We start from the raw sequence: 8059 nt of genomic DNA on the forward strand, positions 1-8059 counted from the left end.
GAAATTGCTGCTGGGAGGAGGGATCAAGATGGAAATCCTTTCCTGGGCACAGACGACGAAAAGTTCGAGGGCCTACTGTAGGATCTAGGTGAAGACCACACATGGGCCAGCACGGAATCGATCATGGCCATCCAAGGACTGTATGGAGGGACAGTGAAGGTGCTCAACCCGCACTATGCACCAGTTGTGATCGGAGAGGGGAGCGGACCGGTGATCGAGATCCACTACAATGGGATCAATCATTACAGTAGTGTGTTGAAAGAGGATGAAACATCGACCCGTAAGGATCGACAACAGCTGATACAAGCAAACGTGGAAGGTGGTTCATCAGGTCCTGGTGCAGCTTTGGAACAGAAGTTGCCCCAGCAGGGAAAAGGTTCAAAGCTGTGGGAAGGAGGAGTGGAAAAGGAGGAGCGCAGCGAGGTGGTGGTTGCGAATCGGGCAGAAGGGGGAAGTGATCGCAAACAGGGTACTGGTAGGGGTCAGTGGAATCCGGCAGGGGGGGACGAGAAAGGAATGGGGGGAGGGTTAAGTTTGGGTGATGGGTTGCAAAGTGAATATGATGACGATAGAATGGTGCTGGACATGGAGACGTCGAATGGTAATAGAAGCGCTGAGAATAGATCGAAAGTGAATGGATTTAGTTGGAGAACGGTTGCCAATTATAGGATTAAAGTACGTCAAATGGTTAGACATAAATATAGTTACTTATGGGCTATAAGTTATCAAGTTAGTGGTATAAGTCCAGAATCTTGTGCATTTGAAGAATTACCATGGGCTTTGCTTAAAAATATTGTAACTTTCCCTTTGTTACAACCCGCTCAGTCGCACAAAACCCCCCAAGAACACCCAGGGTCGGCTCACTCAGTTAATCTTCATTTGAAAGCAAAGAGGGAAAAGACCACGTCTACGTTTTCATGGCACGTTTATTTGAGAATCCGCCCTAACAACCTACTCCCTACGCTACCTAACCGGACTTACTTGTGTGGTGTCAGTGTATGGGCCCGCTGATCAGCTACTCTCGGCGTCGCTCGTGGACATCGGGATCTGGTGCATCCCCCGACGCGTGGGTGGTCGGATCTCGTCCACGCTCCGTCCCCGTCCTCGACCTGGGACCTCTCGTTGCCTGCCGTCTCCTCCTCGTGTTGCAGGACTTCCAGCGTTCCGGCGTGGAACACCGTAGTCTTCGCCGAAGTCACGTTCCCGTCCGGAACCTCGTGACACGGCGTCTCTCGTACTCGCTTCCGTACCCGTAGTAGCCGATCCGGGACGTTCGATGGACCGTGCGTGGTTGTCGTGCACGTCCAGGCACACTCCGGTGCGGTTCGTGGCGGTGGCTATGTGTAACGGAGCCCAGCGATGCTTAGCTCGTGGCTAGCAGGAACACTTGCCAAGGGGCAATCCAGGGTAATTAACGTGCTGGTCGAACACTAAACTCGCGGGACTTGGCCAGGTTACGGATGGCCGTACGATCGCGCAATCCCTCAGCCGTAGACGGTGGCTTTCGGGGCTTCCTCGACCTCGTGGGAGATTCTCAAATCGCGGTTCTACTCACTGGTGTTAGATCTTCGTGAGCGTGTGAACTCCTTTCTGGTGCTCAAGCAAGTGTGGTAATCACCACCACTACATTCCCAAGTTACATGCTAAACAGGACGACCGTTGGGTCTCTGTTTTGTATCGTCCTTCGCTACACGCACTTAATGCGTGTAGACGATGCGCATGAGCATGTGGCTTGGAAATGCAGGATGTAACCGTAATAAAGTTTTATTACGGTTCGTCTAGCGTCGCCGTGGGATTAGGACTCCCGCCGACATTTAGGGTTAGAAGTCGGTTCTCGGGTAGCAGGTAGAGAACCGACTCTAGAAACGTAAGTTACAAGAAAATAAAAGACAGTCTATAGTCAGAATCCAAACAGAACACATCATCGAAATATCACAGCCGTAAAGGACTGGCCATGCCGGCCGGTCCTAGCCTCCACATTGGTGGCAGCGGTAAATGTGAAAAGCGATTTTAAAAGTCGCAAAGAGAAAAATCTAAAAAAAAAACTGAGGCAACGGCTGTTCAGGAAACAATCATTATTGTTGAGTGAAGATGTGTTAAACAAATGAACAATTTAGAAAACATTTAAACAATTAGTGCATTCAAAAGAAACAGTGTATGCTTTCTTCATCATTGTTCGGCGGAAGTGAAAATCTGAATTGGGAATCGTGTTTCGTGAAAAAAAAAAATGTTGGTGTTGGCATTAACCAAAATGATGCTTAGAGAAGATCGTTACGTGCAAAAACAAGTCGCAGTCCAGCAAGGAGATGTTCGTGTTGCTACAACCGTCGGCGATCGTACCAAGTGAATGATGTATAAAATCAAGAGGCAGCCTTGGACCAAGCACAATGTCAGAGGATCGTGCAGCAGGTCAACCATCTAGTTAAGTACCAGCAACTCTAATTAATCATCGCAGAAAGATCACAACATCGTCTGGCGTCAAATCATCGATCAAAAACTGGTCAGTACGGACAACTTCAGAATCAGTGCGTAATAGATACGTTAACAATTATAACTAGAACGTTTAGTTTCATATTATTTGTAACAGTTCTAATTATACTTTCAAAGTACATGCGTTTTTTTTTGTCAAAAAGTTGTTATCAAGAAAAAGATAGGATGATCAAATAAAGTGTTAAAAAAATGAGAAGGTATTAGCTACAATTGTAAAAAAAAGTGCTTCGAAAAATTTAAACATTGGTTAATTTGACAACCGTAATAGCGTCAAGTAGAATGCAATCATTGTTTATTATCAAATCAATTATTGAATCCAAATTCTTAACAAACAAATAAATGGTTCGAAACGCCTAAGCGAAGAAAAATGCAGTTTAAAAAAGAAACAAAAATTGTGGCAAAATGAAAACCGCGTTATTTTTTGTAGCAGTTCTAAAACAAACTACGAAGACTAAAAAAAAGCAAAAGAAATTCTATGCATTTTAGGTATTTTATGTTCACATCAATGTTTGAATAGTTCAGTATAAAACAAAAAAATAATGCATTTAGATGTTAAAAGTTATTGTTAGAAAAAGCAATTCTTGCATTGGTCTTCAATTAAATATGAAAATTTAGAAGCAAGTAGCACAAGTAAATTCTTGTTACAAATGTAATCGTTCTGGTTGTACTTTAAAAGCAACTTTATGTTTTACCATTTTTTTTTTGTTTTGTTTCCCGAAATCAATTTTTCATTAATAATTAGGCATGGCATGAAATCATGGACGAGTAAATCTCGCCTGAAAATGCGTAAGACCAATGTCCTTATTTTGTTTAACTAATCGTCAATGTACGATAGTAGTATTCGACAGGCGGGTTGTGCGATCAGGTAAAATCCTGGCAAAAATGCAGACACACCTTATAATAAAAGGTCCCTGAGCTTTCGCACGATGGTGTCCTAGTCAAGAAAAAACTGACCTAAAATGTTAAATGATATTTTGTTGAGGCAAAACCTTCATAAACAAATGGCTCAGTACAGATAAAGAAAATGATTTCGGATCTCAATTATTTGTAGTTTTTTTAACCAAAATCATGGGGGAGAGGGGACTTCAGAGCCAAGTTATGTTCAAGGCTTGCTCTGAGTCTTTTCTATCTTTCTTCTTCTTTTTGAAGACAATCAGAACAGATTCGTTTAACAACATTTGGTATCAAAGTAAAAAAAAAGTAAAAGACTTTTTTTTTGTTTATAGGGGTGAGTGATGTGGTAATCACCACCACTACATTCCCAAGTTACATGCTAAACAGGACGACCGTTGGGTCTCTGTTTTGTATCGTCCTTCGCTACACGCACTTAATGCGTGTAGACGATGCGCATGAGCATGTGGCTTGGAAATGCAGGATGTAACCGTAATAAAGTTTTATTACGGTTCGTCTAGCGTCGCCGTGGGATTAGGACTCCCGCCGACATTTAGGGTTAGAAGTCGGTTCTCGGGTAGCAGGTAGAGAACCGACTCTAGAAACGTAAGTTACAAGAAAATAAAAGACAGTCTATAGTCAGAATCCAAACAGAACACATCATCGAAATATCACAGCCGTAAAGGACTGGCCATGCCGGCCGGTCCTAGCCTCCACACAAGTGAACGAGTCGATCCCGTCCAGACTCCGAAGTGCCCTCGAAGATCACGCAGAAGTCGAGGTTGCGTTCATCTCTGCGTTTCGTGGGTGTTGATAAGAGTAGCCAAGTTGTCGCTACTGAAAACAATGCCTAATGTGATGTGTGATGCAAATCTCTTGTGCCATTCTATTACTTTTTTCTAGCTATTTAAAATTCAAAACGACTGTTGTTTGACGAATTGGTGCAGATTTATTATATTTGCAAATGTTGTGCTTATTTTGCGTTTCTTGGTTGAAAATCTACCCTAACTCTAGCTCTTCTAAGTGGTCGACCTCTTCAAATGACCCGAGTGTTCAGGGAAGGTTTATGAGACGATGTGGGCATACCAAGGTGGTTGGTCACAATATAAAGAAAATATTGCATTATGTAGATGAAGAAGAACTACTTCCTAATGAAAGATTGTGGTCGACATTAGCTAATTTTCTTAATAGAGACATAGTGTTGATAGATGCAGTTAATGGATTCAGTTGCTATAGATCAAATAATGAATTAGAGAAGAATAAGCAGTTGAAATTGTTTACGTTGAAAATAGATCAAATTACTCAGGTAGACAGTATAGAGATAATAATAAAATTGAGAACAAAAGACAAAGAATTGAATGTTGTACAAAATTCCACTCAAATATTAAAAAGCAACGAGTCAAATAAGGTACACTGAAATTAAAATCATGATTGTTGCTATTAGTTTCACATATAGATTTTTGCAGAATGCTTCTGCTCATAAACGGCGTGTGCCTTGCATATAAACTGTATGAGCACTATACATACATGGATACGAACTTGAAGTATGCTTACGCATATAAAATGTATATGCACGACACATGAACGGTATATGCAATGCACACAGATTTGAATATGCACCAACTTATAACATGTATGTGTAAAATTCATAATTCTTATTATAGTTCTCATTTGCTTTTTAATAATAATGAATTTTACTTTTATGTTGTATTAGTAATGCAAAATTCCTGTTTTAATTTTCTTTCAATATTTATCACAAAGTTGTGTTTCTAACTAACGTTTGTTTTATTTTACATGTTTTTTTTTTAATTAATATTCTCTTACAAACAATCACGTCCGACTGCGGGAACCTCTTTTTGCACGTGGCCGGATCTTAGCGGCATCGTTGCTGACTTTCTTTCGATTAGCCCGAAACTGCTTCTCCATATTCGGAGTCGGTCCTGGCAAGCTCTCCAACAAGCCATCCAAACCTCTCCAAATCGCTACAAACTCCTCCCCGGAACGTTTACTTGGCGTTCTCGGCGGCACCTGAAATGACACAAAAACGACGCACGTTTATTTTGAGGAAGTTCAACATCTACTCCAAAACTCACCTGTGATCCTGCCCAGCTAAAGCCTGTCAAGTCCGGCAGAATGTCGTTTGCCGGCGGACAACCGATGGGTGGGCCGGGAGACGTTTTGAACAGATCTTTCGCGGTCATCGTCGTCCGTCACGATGGTCTCCTCGACGTGGGTGTATCAGGGGTGGAAGAGTTGGTGGTCGGAACGTTGGTTTGCTGATGGTGGCGCACATGTTGATCTTCTTCGCTAACCTTTTTCTCACCGAGCGTGGATGCCGAGCTGGAAGCGGGCAAGTGGGACGAACGGAGGAGGGTTTGCGGCGGCCACTTCCTGTTGCTCTTTCTTCAGCGCTTCTGCTGGCTGTTGCTCTCCCGGTCTCCCGGCTTCTCGGTCTCTGCCAGCATCATGCGTTAGCGGGACTGTGTGCGGCGCTTCCGGACGCTGGAAAATGCTGGACGAAAGAGGAAATTATATCAAATCTTGCCATGCGAGCAATTATTAAAGTTGGCAAACCTTTGCTGAAATGTTCAATGATTTCAAATGTACCTTTTTCCGAGCCTTTTTCACTATGGAAAACTTTTATTTTTAAAACAAAACTGCAATTTATATTAAAGAAAAACCGCAAGCAAAACTATGTTTGTTTAATTTATCGCCATCTTGTTTAATAATGAACGGTTATGCTTGGATTATGCACACATTCAAGCAACCACCCATAAATGTTGTGAGCATTGCACATAAGTGTTATGTGTACAAGCATACTGCAAAAATCTATAGTATCGTGAACATACATTTTATATGCGGTGCTCATGGATTGTATTTGTCAGGAAAATACTGTGTAATAAGCAGAAAACAAGCTCGGTTATGAGGAGTTCGCATATAAAATCTATAGAGATGTTTGTTATTAATTATATGTGGTCAAATGAGGTTCATAAGGCTGTGTCATAGATTTCATAACGCTGATTTAAAGTTCGTTTATATGCAGTTTGCATACAAATTCAATCATGATTTTAGTTTCCGTGTACAAATGAGAGAGGACATTTCCAGAGTTTTTTTTGAAAAGGACCAATAAACCATTGTCTTTCATATGTTTATAGGACCTAATCAAAAAAAACTCTAGATTTTAAGGATTGCCTCACTTAATGTAAGAGGTTGTCACGGTGTATTTTTTAGAACAAACTAATGATAAAAAATTCGGTATGTCTGATATTTGGCACCGTGAAAGAAGGGCTCTTTCCCGACATTTTGCGGTATATACCGAAATATTTCGTCGGGGGGTCTAGTGCAACTTTTTTTTTTTTTGAAGATTATTTTTCGATTTTATGGGATATTTGTTCAAAAATTCATGTTGATATCACTCAAACTTCTTATGAATATGCCTTGGGGACTCTATCCAACTATATTCGACCAATATTTGACCTCCAATAAATAAAAATCGAACCAAATTTACCACACGGAGAGACTGTGCCCAGAAATTTTAACAATTAAAATTGTTGATTTTACTTTCGTAAATTTCAACAAAAACGTACTTGTTACGGGCAATTTTCAGTTGAATCAACCAAAATTCAGTAATAATTTAACCCGTAAAGACCCAGGACGTTTTATGTTTAGTAAAATCGATGTAGCTCAGCCAGTTTTCAACCGATTTGAGTGCTTCAAGTTGCAAAATCAAGGGGATTAGTTGCGCCATCTTTTAAGAGATGACCCATCCCCCTGACCCCTCCCCCTTTAAGGGGAGGCAAAACTAGCTGTCTCTGAGTCAAAAATCGAGGATAATCTATTGTAAAAAATTGGGAAACCCATAAATTTCAACCAATTTTGCTCTTTTAACACTTCTGAGTCACACAGATCAACTTCCGGTCACGTAGAACCAATACCGGATGTTCCGGATACCGGTTCTGGAAGTTCTCGGAGCTAGGCAGAACTTGGTCATAAATCTGATTGAAACATCATTGTAATCCTCAATATTTACAGCAAATATGATAAAAAAAAGTATCATTGTTGCCAAAAAACCTAATCTGCTCACAGTATGGCCACCCCGGATGTTCCGGATACCGGTTCCCGTGGGGCAATTTTTCAAAATCATTCAAAATGGTCAAGTGACACTTCAAACATCGTGGAATCAGAAATATATTTACTCTACAACTTATTTCTAGTGTCCTCGACAAGATCCTGTCCAAATATGGTCACTCCGGATGTTCCGGATACCGGTTCCCATGGGGCCACTTTTCAGAACCACTCGAAATAGTCAAGCGACACTTCAAACATCATGAAATTAGCCTGATATTAGCATAATAACTCTAGTCAAGTACCCTCTACAAAATCCTGTCAAAGTATGGCCACCCCGGATATTCCGGATACCGGTTCCCGTGGGGCCATTTTTCAAAATCATTCAAAATGGTCAAGCGTCACTTCAAACATCTTGAAATTAGCCAGATATTTGTATTATAACTCTTGTCAAGTACCCTCGACAAGATCCTGTCATAGTATGGCCACCCCGGATGTTCCGGATACCGGTTCCCGTGGGGCCATTTTTCAAAATCATTCAAAATGAAAACGGAAAACTAGTGAGCATTCCCAAATCACCACCGAAAGAATCTGGCCTACCTTGAGGTGGGTC

The 8059-nt window shown here is 41.4% G+C and overlaps 1 long non-coding RNA gene across 1 annotated transcript; it reads right to left on the bottom strand.

The window, feature by feature from the left end:
- Nucleotides 1–906: 906 nt before the first annotated feature.
- On the bottom strand, nt 907–7725 carry LOC120430053 (uncharacterized). Its single transcript, XR_008212694.1, has 2 exons — nt 5475–7725; nt 907–5409 (listed from the first exon to the last, which is right to left on the bottom strand). It is a non-coding gene; the product is annotated as an uncharacterized LOC120430053 (long non-coding RNA).
- Nucleotides 7726–8059: the final 334 nt, after the last annotated feature.

Source organism: Culex pipiens, unplaced genomic scaffold (genome assembly GCF_016801865.2).
Source record: "Culex pipiens pallens isolate TS unplaced genomic scaffold, TS_CPP_V2 Cpp_Un0004, whole genome shotgun sequence".
NCBI lineage: Eukaryota > Metazoa > Arthropoda > Insecta > Diptera > Culicidae > Culex > Culex pipiens.